Below are 13,764 nucleotides of genomic sequence, written 5' to 3'. Positions count from 1 at the left end.
TAGTTTTAGGCCCCCCCAGATTCTGCAATGTTTTGATGGTGATAACCCCTATTGTCAATTGACTTGAAATTTATTCTTATTTAATTTTTCCCCAAATGAAACAACAAAAAGAGAAAATTTAAAACACGACAAAATTGGATATTACTCTTAAGTAAGCAGGAAAATGGTAGCAGATTATCCAGAGAATTCCAAAACAGAATGTTCTAAAAAGTCTTAGTGCAGTTTTCAAGATTTAAATAAATATTGTAACCTAAAGAAATAGCCTCAAAATATGTATGACACATTTATTAACACATTATTCTTAAAATATAATATGAAATATGCAAACAAAAATTCTCTAGTTCAATACTAGTTTTAATGAAATAAATATCATCTAATATTTGTTTTCCTTCTATTATCAATTAGAAAGAAGAAAAATCTCAAAACACCTACAAGGTAAAAATACTTTCATTTAAAAAAAAATACTATGTATTTCTGAATCAAAACATAGAAGAAGAAAAAAGGACCATTTCTTAAGGTCGTCTTCTCTGTTAATGTTCTGATACTCTAAAGGATATTTTTTCCCTGAGTATTCTGGGCTGGCTCTGAGGCCCTTGTTCTATATCTTTGCATTGTTTCTTCCATTCTCTTCCAAGTCATGTCTCCTAGCAAAAGAACAATACCTCCTATGCTTTCTATGTGAACTCAGAAGACCCAACACTGAACTCATGCTTTGTAAAGCATTTGGTGACATTATAAAATACAGCTGGCTGTTGGATTTTTATAATGTTTAATCCCCAAGGAAGGTAGAGTAGCTAAAATGTCAATCTGTAATTTCTGAGAGACATTTAAGAGAATTATGCATTTCTTTACAGATCTGCCATAACACAATAGGCAGCAATCCACAAAGCATCTTATTCTACGATAGAAGAAACAATAATGCTCAACTTTTGCTTTAACTCAGGTCAAGAATGTCTAGGGAGAATTACTTATTCAGAAATCTAAACGTTCCTTCCAGTCCATGCAGAAAACTTACCACAACTCAACTTTTGCTAGAGCTCTTTGGAAGGTATTTACTCCAGTTTTTGTCCAACGACTGCCAGAACCCTCTCAATGGCTCTCACATCCAGCACTGTCTCTGTTGCAACTGGTTTTTGAGGTAATTGTTTTCTACTTTTCACAATAGTCCCTCCCCCTTTTTGTAATGTACCTTCCTAATTAAGACTGTGATCCTTATCCTTCACTTTTTGCTTCCAAGTCTTTTACCATCTAACAAAAAGAACCAGAAGCAAGGTGGTTGCCCGTTACAACGGGAGTGACTGTGATATATGAATGTAATAGAATATTGCTGTTTTCTAAGAACTGATGAATTTAAAGAATTTGAGAGGCAGCATGGTGTAGTGGATAGAGCAATGGAATTGAAGTTAGGAAGACCTAGAATGAACTCTATCTCTGAAATTTGTTATGTGACCCTCAGCATATCTTTCAACTCTTAATCTCTGGTCTTATGAAACATTCAGAGGAACTTGAGAAGATTTATATGAACTGAAACTGAATAACATAAGCAGAAACAGTGAGGTAATTTAATCAATGGCCACAATAATGTAAAAGGAAGACAAAACTGAACTGTATCAGAACTTGGATTAAGACTGTGGCTCATCTTAATTTCAGAGGACTGATAAGTAGAGCATGTCCTGCCTTTCCTTAACACAGAAATGCTGGACTACAGGTATGAAATGGATCATGAACAAATTGTTAATTTGTTTTGGTTAACTGTACTTCTTAAGAGGAAAGTTTCTAAGAGTAGATAGTAATGGGGAAGGGCCACTGGAAAGTGACAATGATTTTATTTTTTTTAAAAGCATCAATAATTTTTAAGTCATTCTTTGCAAAACAACTGCTTTCAGGGAAATGTACTTCATGGATATAGTGGCTGGATCCATCTTCCACCATTAGACCTCTTCCCAAGTCAGGCTCTATAGCAGGATTTTCCCTTCCTGCTTTGATTACTAAATTTTATCCTGCCCATAATATAGTTCAGAGTCTCAACTTAACCAGAGAGTCTAGTTTGACTAAAATTTAAAATTGATTTTGTTTTGTGTAAAAATGCTACAATTACTTTTACGTTCTGTATCCCAATAATATTTTATTTTTTCCTCAGTTACATGTAAAGAAGAGTTCATTTTTACAAAATTTTGAGTCCCTAATTATTCTTCCTCTCTTCATCCTTTCCCCTCTTCTGAAAATGGTAGGCAGTTTGATATAGTTTATACATGTGCTATCATGTAAGAAAAATCCATATTTGTAACAGTTGTGAAAGATGAAACAGATTAAAAGAAAAAAGACAAGGGAAAGAATAAAGTAAATTAAAAATGCTTTGATATGCATTTAGAATCCACCAATTCTTTATCCGGATGTGGATACCATTTTTCTTCCTGAGTCTTTTGTACTTATCTTGGATGATTGTGTTGCTGAGAAGACCTGAGACATTTATAGTTGATCATCACACAATGTTGCTGATACTGTATACAATGTTTTTCTATTTCTAGTCATTTCACTTTGCATCAGTTTGTACAAGACTTTCTGGAATTTTTCTCTATCTCAATAAATGTACTTAGTCTTTTACTCATACATACTAAACAAATTTAACTAATTCACTTTTTCATGTACTTAACCTCAGTCTACTTCAGTGTCTGTCTTGAATTGTGAATTGCTAGGGAAGGCTGAGTTGGTTTAATTGATTTTATAAAAGTCTGATAGATTTTGCATAGCTATATGATCAATAAAAACATTTCAAAAGAAATACCCTTCCCTAACTTTCTAACTGGGCCTAGATTCCATATTTCAGGAATTCCTTTCCCCCAAAACCCTCTGGTCAATGGTCTTTTGCTTTCTCCCTTCCTGGCTGGAATCTGTTCATACAATTTCTGTATAGGAGAGAGCCTATAGTAGCCACTCCATTCCCACTCTTACGCACACTCCATATTTCCTAATGGTAATGAATTGGGCACCTCTGTCTTCCCTCCACCTCTTACCAGATGGGCATGGCCACTCACATGGCTTGGATGACCAAAAAGTCATTAACTAAAATCTCATTAAGATGGATAGCTATTGAACCACTGCTCCTATGCCCTCTATCTCCAGGTATTGCATCTGATCTGCTAGTGTACACTAATGATTTCTGGGCTTTGCTATCTATCTACCTTACAGTTAGTTACATTTCTAAAACCACTGAGCCTTTCATATACCCTGAAGTTTAACTTTCCTATATGTGTTATTTTCTCTAACTAGACTATGAGCTGCTTGAGGACAGTGACTGCCTCACTTTTCTATTTGTATTCCCAGAGGCTAACAAAGTTCTTGATGCTTCGTAGATGCTTAAAAATGCTTTTTAATTCATCTATTCATATTAATACCTCAAGAGTAATGAATCAACATGACAAAATTGTCATATTATTTTATAGAAAACAATTTATCAAAGAGAAAAAAATCTACCATTATTTTAAATATTTGTTCCCATCAGGCTATGCATGATTTTATTGTTTAAATTTAATATGAATCTTACTTGTAAATGGCACTTACTCCTTTATATTCAAGGGCTTAGATTATTTAGATGGGCTTTTGATTATCTTATTATGTTGAGGTGAATCATAAGATGGTCTAATTGGGAATAATTCAGGTTGTGAAAGAAGCAGACTTTTAGATGTCAACCTGAAAATTGGACTAATAAGATATAAGGAGAACCTCAAAAGACTTGTGAAATGTTTATTTTTTTTAACAATAAAAGTGTTAAAAAGCAAATCTGAGTGCCTTATCTAACATATCATGGAATAATATTGGAGATAATGTGTAGTAATTAAGTTAAACTTCGATTTAGATAATCTATTTTAATTACTTTTAAATTGTAAAGAAATTTAGAAACTTTTTTGTGAAGTAGTGTGTGAAAATGTTGATGGAGAGAGATTACTTAATGGAGATCATGTAATTATATTTGAATAACAAGAAAAGAACTTTGAGTGATAAGTGTAAAATAAATCTACCTAATGTATGGCTCCATGTAATCTCATCTCACCTTCTGGGAACAATGTCTAACAAATTAAAACTTGCTTCATGAAATGTCAGACAATCTGGCAGCAAGATTTCATTTGATGCAGAAACTGCTGTTCTAATGACTCTCTAATAACCATAGGAAATTTCAATTACATTGGAATTTTGACAAATACTAGCTTCAGGGGATTAAAAAAATTGGTAACAAATTTCTCTAACCAACACACTGGCCCCACTAGACAAGAGGTAATGTTGTCCATTTTGACCTGTTTACAGCATTGCTGCATTCCTTCCCATTTAAATGGATGATGAGCAGAAGGCCAGTATAGTGAGCATTAACATATCATTTTCAAAATGGGAAAAAATAGCTTACATCACCCAAATTGACTTCATAATGATTCTGTCATTTTAAAATGGAGTCACTACTTAAGTGACAATAGTCTTGCCTACTGTAACTATATTTTTATAACAATGATCAAAACAATCATTGGGTGGAAGTGTCATGATTCTGAGGTATGATTGCCAATATATGGATGATTTTTTTCCCATCACCCTAGTGGTTAAAATTATACATGCCTTGGAGTACAATGATCTTTTAGATGATGAGCTCTATAAGATCACTCACCCAGGAAAACCTCAATATATAGATTATTTATGAGATATAAGGCATTTGTATTTTGAATTAGGAAGTAAATTCAGCAATGAGCCACCATTTCATGGACTAAAAGAAATCTAATTTTAGGTTGATCACTATTTTTGGACTTAAAATTTTTATGGCTATATTTAATACTGGCCTAAAATCCATTTCTCAGATTTTAGCATATGGATGGTAGTTATACAGGATATAGTGTTATATTTTCAAATTCAAATAGGAACAATTAGAGGGGGAGGTAGAAATAGGGGCCACCAACCTGTATACCAGTATCCCTGTGGGTCATATATTGCCTGTTTTAAAACATAATGTTATGTATGTTTTATTGTATTTTAATTTTTATATGTTTCCTACTTACATTTTAATCTGTTTCAGGCTGCAGTTGAGGCTGCCATGAACAACGCCTCTTCTATTATAATTGGATAAACAGTCAAATTCAGAGTCAAGAAGACATGCGGTTAAATCCCACTTCTAACCCATCATACAAAATGTTTTGTGACTTCTCAGTGTCCCCAGGAAACTAAGGTTATAATTTTCAGAGTAAGTGTTAGGTCTGCAAAGGTAGAGGGAGCTCCCTCATTGGAGAAGTCCTGCATGGATAAAATCACTCTTGGAGAATATTCTCATTTTCTATCCCTCCCCCACCCCAGGGAATAAAATCCACAAATAAAAATCTTCAAGAATTCTAATGTGTATTGACACCATTTCTTGGACCATTTTTCTTTTCTTTTTTTTAAAAAAATTATTTATTTATTTTCACTTTTCAATATTCACTTTCTTAAGATTTTGAGTTTTGTATTTTCTCCCCCTTCTTCCTATCCTTCCTTCCAAAGATGCTGTGTAATCTGATATAGGCCATCTATGTATAATCATATTAAACATATTATCACATTATTCATGTTGTAAAGAAGAATTAGAACCAAAAATATGAGAAAGAAACCAAAAACAAAAAGGAAAAATAATATACTTTGATCTGCATTCAGACTCCATAGTTCTTTTTCTGGATGTGGAGATAGCATTTTCTTTCATGATTCTTTTGTATTTGTCTTCAGTCATTGCATTGTTGAGAAGAGCTAACTCTATCAAAGTTGACCATTACACAATGTTGCTGTCACCGTATAATGTTTTCCTGATTCTGTTCACTTCCATCAGCATCAGTTCATTCATGTCTTTTCTGGTCTTTCTGATGTCCTCCTGCTCATCCTTTCATATGGAACAATAGTATTCCATTATATTAATATACCACAACTTGTTCAACCATTCCCCAATTGATGGACATCCCCTTAATTTCCAATTCTTTGGATCTCCTTTTCAATGATTATTTATCCCTAAATTAATAGATGCAGGTGGTTTGGATTAACATCAAAGCCCAGATTTTAAAGCTCTGCCTTATCAATAAGCAAAAGGATTTTAGAGGTTGGAAAGGGCAGAAGAAGATGGGAGGAGGAAAAGGGCATTTGAATTCATCAGGGAAAAAAAAAGAATCACATCCAAAATCTGACACATTTTGCTGTCTCTTCACAGTTCCTATTTTACTTAGCACTGGCTTTGCTAAAGTTCAAAATGTGAATAGAATCTTTTTTCCACAGTAAATAACTGAAATAAGCAGTTAAAACAGACAAGGATGTGCATATTTCTCAAATATGGATCAGGACAAATATGCCATGAGAAAATAATAATAAACAACTAGTCAAGTATTTATTGAATGCCTTCTATGTGCTCAGTACTATGGTACAACACATTAATCTACGACCAGATATAATGGGCTACCATACTTTCATCAAAATATATTTCTTGATAGGCAAAATCACTCATTATTTAAGATGGAACCACAATAATTATATGTCTTCTACTAACAGAAACCTACACAATGTTAACAAAAGACATGGCTATTACCCTACTACCATAGAAGGAGTTACACTTCTTTCTAAAGGGAAAAAGAAGATTGTTAGGCATTATCAGAATACATGACAATTAGGTAACAAGTTTAGAGGAATATTTTTGGAGCAAACAGACTTCACTTTACCAATTATTTGTAAAGGTTGATTATAGCTCCATATCACTAGATTTGTTGATTGTAACCCAAAGTGATTTACCTACAGATAAAACCAAAATATAGCTAAGATTTGGGTTAAGAATCAAAAATCCCTCCATAGACAACATCTAAAAAATACCCTTCATGAATAATGTATTGACAAGGGTATGAAAAATGAGTTATGTAAATGTGTCTATACAAGCAGAGATGTCTATAATATCTTTTCACGGCCCGATCACCAAATTTCTCTTTCAAGTGCCTTGACAGATAGATCAATGAAGATTATGTAAAAAAAAAGACAGTAGAGACTATGTAATTCCAGTTGCAAAATTTAGCAGTTATGAATCCTTAGAAAAACATGAAGTGGAGGCTACAATTATATAACTTTCTATCTTTCATAAACTAACAGAAGTTCATTTCAGTAGATGTGTACAAACAATATGGAATGCTTTCAAATATTATTTAGAAACAGTAAAAAAAAACCTAAGCAGGAAGAGAATAAGGAACAATAATCCTGTTACTAGAGTTGTTTCAAAGGTTCTTAAAGTGAGATACAAAAGATGAATTCTATCTGCAATACTTTTATCCAGTTCTAAAAAGTAGTTTATTTTAAGCACCTGTACAATAATCCACAGAAAATAAAACTTAAAAAAGCCAAAGATGATGATAATGTTCATAATGATAATTAAAATTTAAATTGCACTTTATGGTTTGCAAGGCACTTTACAAAGATTGTCTCACTGATCCTCACAACAACCGTGGGAGATATCTACTAATATTAATCATATTTTACATATGAGGAAACTGAGGCAGGGTGTAGTCAAGTGATTTGTCCAACGTTTCAGAACTAGTAGGTGTCTTTGGCCAGATTTGAACTCCAGTTTCCCTGATTTTAGGTGCAGGGCTTCTATCTTCAAGTTCTTACTTAGCAACTTTCCAGGACAATTTCTATAACTTCAGATAAAAAAGGTGAGAAATTGCGTTAGTAATGAGGATAGCCAACTATTATTACTACTACTTTATGCAAGTTTAAGAATCAATAATTTTATCTACTTGCACAATAGTCTGCTGAACATTAGTCATAAAAGGATAGCACTGACTTGTCCCAGGAGCATTTCTATATGAATTCAATGTAAAAATGTGAATATAATTAACAACAACCACAATAATAGTAACACTTTTTTGCCTTACAAAGAAAAAACATATTTATTTTATACATTTGGATAATAGACTGCTGAACATTAGACATTTGAGAATGGTCGTAGGTGGTGAGTTGTCCAAAGACTTTTTCTTCCTGTAGCGCATTGAATGTAAAAAAAGAAAAACAACAATAATTGGTTATATCTCTATCTGTCTATCTATCTATCTATCTATCTATCTATCTATCTATCTATCTATCTATCTATCTACATACATACACACATATATGCATGTGTGTGTGTGTGTGTGTGTGTGTGTGCTGCTATCACAGGTTCTTAGATCTGCATTCATAAAAAGAAAGGCAACTTTTAAGAGGTTAAAAATCACTTCAATGAAACACATGTATCATTCCTTTAACTAAGCACATATATCATTCACCCGGGGGCAGCTAGGTGGTACAGTGGATAGAGCACCAGTGCAGGAGTCAGGTAGACCTGAATTCAAATCTCACCTCAGACACTTGACACTCACTAGCCATGTAACCTTGGGTAAGTCACTTAACCCCAAATGCCTCATCCTGGGTCATCTCCAGTCCACTTGATGAACATCTGGTCATTGGATTCAGATGACTCTGGAGGAGAAGTGAGGCTGGTGACCTGCACAGCCCTCCCTCACTCAGAACAAAGTCAAGTGCAAGTCATGTCATCATTTCTCTGATGGCACGGTCTTCTTCGGCAAGGAAGAATGAATACACACAAAGACATCATTCACCTAGTTCAGGGGAGTCAGCACCCTGAACTTCAAAGAAAATGCAGAGAAATCAAAGATCAACAGACATAGTTTCCTCTGCCTGGCCATAATTCAACAGACATAATCCAACTGTCTGGCCATAGTTACCAGAGAGGGAAGCTCTGACATCTGAGTTCTCAAAGCCAGGGGGCTCTTTAGAGGCTTTCCAGAATCCTGCTCTGGACAAAGAAACACTTCCCGTCAGTAAGGCCCAAAGTAAAACCTCAACTCAGAGTATAGCTTTTTCAGAGCTTGAGAACCAGTGCCTCCTTAACAAAAGGCATTGGCCTTCCCACAAATCTTCCCTAATCAAACTTCCCTCAATGTCCAGGCCCATTACTGGGTGGGGAAGATCTTTAATCACATTAAAATAATTAACAATACAAATACATATACTGTTTCTAGTTGAAGAAGCTCTTGTTTCTGTACTTTACTCCTAGTAAAGACTCTTGATCGATAAAGACAAGATCCAATCAGACGCACTTGATTTTACTAAAGCAAAAACAGCAAAAGATTATATTTTGCTTGCCATCACAGATGCTTAAGGTGATGGGTTCCTTCTTGAAATTTGGTGAGCAAATGACCAAAGTACCAAGTATTATATGAATTAAATAAGTTAATGTATGTAAAGCTGTTGGTAGCATATGGATTATATAACTTTCAAAATTACTTACAGTGTTTAAATGGACTTTAAAGATCTTCTCAATTGAATCTCTGAATTTTACCAATTCTAGACCGTAAGCTCCATGAAGACAGGCATCAATCTCCTTTTAGCACCTAGCACTGCACATATAGTAAGTGCTATAATTTTTAATTGAGTGAACAGTTCAGAATTACTAGTTACAATTTTAATTTTGGGGGGCATGTGATTTCATCTGGGGAACTCCCTGGTCTGGAAATTTCTTCTACCAAAACAAAGCAGCAGTTTCTGTAACTTATAGTCTGAGAGAATTGCTTGATTTACTGAGAGGTTAAGTGACTAAGTGATTTGCCCACGGTCACACAGCTGGCATGTGTTAAAGATAGCTTTAAGTCTTTCTCTCTCTAAATTTGGACCTCTATTCATTTTTACAACAAGGTCTCGCATGTCTTTTGATCTTGTGGGAGAAATCTGCAGAAGTAATGACAAAGGGAATGACTATTGTGAGCTTTGCAGGTTAATACTAAACATTTATTTTCCTATGACATCATGAAGTTCAGAAATACAAGAAAAAGGACACCCCAAAAGGCAGAATAAAGCAATAATCTAGCTGGATATTGACATTTTCCAGAGAGGCAGATCTCTAGTGTAGGAGAGGCAGGGCCGGGGTAGATGACAATTATCACAGCCTTGAGGGTTGAGGGAGAGGATTAGAAATTCTGGCTATCTTGTCAGAGCCCTTCCCTGGCAATTAATCAAGTATGAATTTTATTACTAAATAGCTAGATTATTAAATTGAAACACCAGAGGGAATTTGGCTGGGTTCATCACTTCAAGGTGTGACTCCTGCCTGAGCTACCTGTAAGATGAAAGGGAACTGGGTATTTATGTTGGGTTTTATTTATTGTCCTTATTAATGATCCCAGGGGAGGAGTAAACCCAAGCCAGTTAAGCTGGGAAGAATTGTTAACACCTGGGGAAATAAGGGCAGGAGTTTTCCAGCTTCCCTCTCCCCTTTTGTTCTACTACTCATTTTTAAGAATCATTCAGATTCCACTTTACAACATTTGAGTAACTTTTAAAATGACAAATAGCTCGCTAATATTATTCTGTCACAAATATCCATATGTTATATAATAGGAATGGCGTTTGAAATAAGATATATAATTTCATTGATATAGAAGATCCTAGATGAAGGGTCTTTATATATGTATGCATATATAAAAATAGATAACTAGTAACATACATAATAACACATGTTTGTGTACACAGATACATACATATATGCACAACTTATTTAAACATGCATGTGTGCATACATGCACATGTGTATATATGTATACACATGAATGCATGTGTATGTGCATGCACATACATATATACACACGCATACATGTATATACAAACACGTACACAGATACCCTATCATCACAGATTATTTGTGCATCACCTGGGAGAGTTACTTTTTGACTTTTTAGCTCCAGGGTCTTGGTTTATTTTCTCTTTTAAAATTTGCTTTATTTTTAATCTATGGAATAAAATAAGCATTTCCATAACAAGGTATAATAAAAAGATGATTGTACATGAAACTGCAAATTTATTGCGTACAACTTGCTGTTTCTTTTAAATATATAATTAAGTTATCATGTACTTTTTTTCTTTTTTCTTCCTTCCCTCCCCCCACTAGAAATGGTTACTCTTAGTATACACACACACAATTATTATATATGCACTTCTGTTTATCAGTTCCTTCATTGGATGCAGATAACCTCTTTCTTCATATATCCTTTATTGTTTTCATAGAAACTCTGAGAAACTGATTTAGACCACTGGCCTATTATTACAGGTATGGATTTTCACCCTCCAGCAGCAACCACAAGCCATGCCACAAATTCACCTCCTCCTTTCATCTCCTTTTAGCATGGTTTTTCCTCCCAAAGTGTGCAGAATCATAGAATAGGAAAGAGTCAGTCTAACCAGTACCTCAATAAGAATACTATGATAACTCTGAAAGTGGTCATTCATTCCTAGCTGAGAGACTTCCTGTGAAAGAGAACACATTACTTCCCAGTGTAGGCCATTGTCCTTGGACTTTTAGTTGTTAGGAATTCCCCCTAGCTCCAAGGCTCCTGGGTTGTCCTTTATGTTAAGCTTTGCTTGGGATCCTTCCGAACTAATGCTGGACTTAGAGATCTCTGTGGCCCCTTCTGGTTCTTCATCTGTAGAATTTCTAAACATTCCTATTTCCTTTAACAGATCTTCATGTGTATAATTTTGAAGCTGTTGACCATTTTGGTTACCCTTCTCTGAATATCATCTATGTTATAAATGCTCTTTTGAACATAGAGCTTCTAGAACTGAGAATGATTCTCAAGCTATGATCTGACCAGAGTAGAGAACAGTAAGATTATGACCTCCCTTATTCTAAACGTCATTATGCATCAGTGAATGTGATTTTAGAGAACATTAGCTTTTGGGGGTACCAGAACAAAAACAAATACTCCAAAAAGAATTTGAGTAAAAGATGATGTCAAATAAATCCATGATCAAAAAAGAAGATAGGCTGAGGGATAAACTTAGTGGACTACGTACTACTTTTGTATCCTTATGATCTCAAGAGAAAAAGAGGAAGGCTCATAGCATGTCGGCAGCATGATTGATAACTCCCTTTTCTCCCCATCCTAACTTCACCTGCAAAGCAAAAACAAAACAAATAAACAAAAAAGTCTTTGTAGAAACAAGCATAAGTGAAGCAAAAAAATGCAAATATTTGCCAAGTCCAAAATTTTATTTCTCATTATGTACCTTAAGCCCTTTAGCATTTCTGATAAGAAATGTATAGCAGGCTTTCTCATTGGCCCTCTAGAGTAATTTTATAGTGTACAAATTTCAGTTCTTAATTCTTAAAAAGTTTTTTTTTTAAATGCTATTGTTAATGCATAGTTTCCATCTTTTACTCAGTTAATTCTAGATCAGTTTGTATAAATCTTCTTAGGAAGTACATAATCTCACTCAGGTAACAAACTCCTTAAAAATTAGATTGGACCAAAAACCAGTGACTCCATAGGACAACCAGAAATACTAAAACAAATCAAAAGACTGAAAAAAAATCTGAATATGTAAGGTATCACTTTAAAAAACAAACATCTCTCATGAAAATTAGGTCAGGGAGGGATATTCTAAGAATCATTGGACTTTATGAAAAGCCTACATATTGCATTTCAAGAAATCCTAGTGTTTCCCAGGTCTATTATAACCAGAGGTCAATCTGAGAAAAAAATTCATTGAATCCACCACCTGTGGGGAAAAACAAACCAAACAAAGAATCATCTTAAAATGAAAATTCACAGGAATATTATAAACAAAATACCAAATATCCACATCAAATAAAAAATGATTCAAGCAGCCAAAAAGAAAAAGTCCAAGCAGAAAGTTTCCACAGTCAGGATTATACAAGATCTGGCAGCCACCTCTATAGAGGAAGGAGAAGTTTGGAATATAATATTACACAAGGCAAAAGATAAAGACTTATAACAAAGGATAATTAAACTGGCAAGGATGAATATAATTCATCCTTGAGGATGAGAGGAGGAGAAATAGACCTTCACTGCAATAGAAGACTTTCAGGCATTCCTGATAGAGAAATCATAATTCAGAAGATTTTTTAGTTGTTCAATATAAATTTTGCAAATTAACAAACACTAGCTTTCTCTCCCTCTCACTGCCCCCCACCCCTACTAACAATAAAAATCAAACATTTGAAGCAAATATGCATAGCACAGCAAAACAAATACCAACATGGGCCATGTCTGAAAATATAAATATTTTACTCTGCATATTCAGTCAATCAAGTATCTGCCAGGAGATGGGTAGTCAAGCATATGAATGGAATTTTAGAAAAATTAGATGTTATCTCTGGCAATTACTAAATGGCAACACAAAAGGGTATAGGTATGCATGTTCTTAGCTATCCATGTAATATGTACTGAGTGTCCATATACTAAGCCATGCTCACAATGGCATAAAAGCGGAGATATGAAGCATATCTTACTGACTACTATATGATATTATATTCAACATGGAGCAACTTAAGAACAGATTAAAATAAAAAAAACCAGAAATATTGCATTTATTCTTTACCAACCAGAAGGCAACAAAAATTATATTCAGTAAGGAGAACTTGAATAAGTAATAATATAAAATAATAGCAGATTCACTCAATCCCAAAGAATTTGTGGGTCAAAAAACAAATCATAAAAACAATAGAAAACTTTACAAAATATAACAAGATAATAAAACAAAACTATTGGGCTTCTGCCAAACATTGTTGAGGGGGAAAATTTAAGTATATAAACATTTTTGTCAATAAAAAGTGGAAGAATCAATAAATGAATTGTACATATAATGAAAAAATAAACTAGAAAACCAAAAAAATTAAAAACCTGAATTAAGCATAAAAATACTAATTGAAAAAATAAAAAA

Source organism: Notamacropus eugenii, chromosome 3 (assembly GCF_028372415.1).
Source record: "Notamacropus eugenii isolate mMacEug1 chromosome 3, mMacEug1.pri_v2, whole genome shotgun sequence".
NCBI lineage: Eukaryota > Metazoa > Chordata > Mammalia > Diprotodontia > Macropodidae > Notamacropus > Notamacropus eugenii.
Note: the sequence above shows the minus strand (reverse complement) of the source record.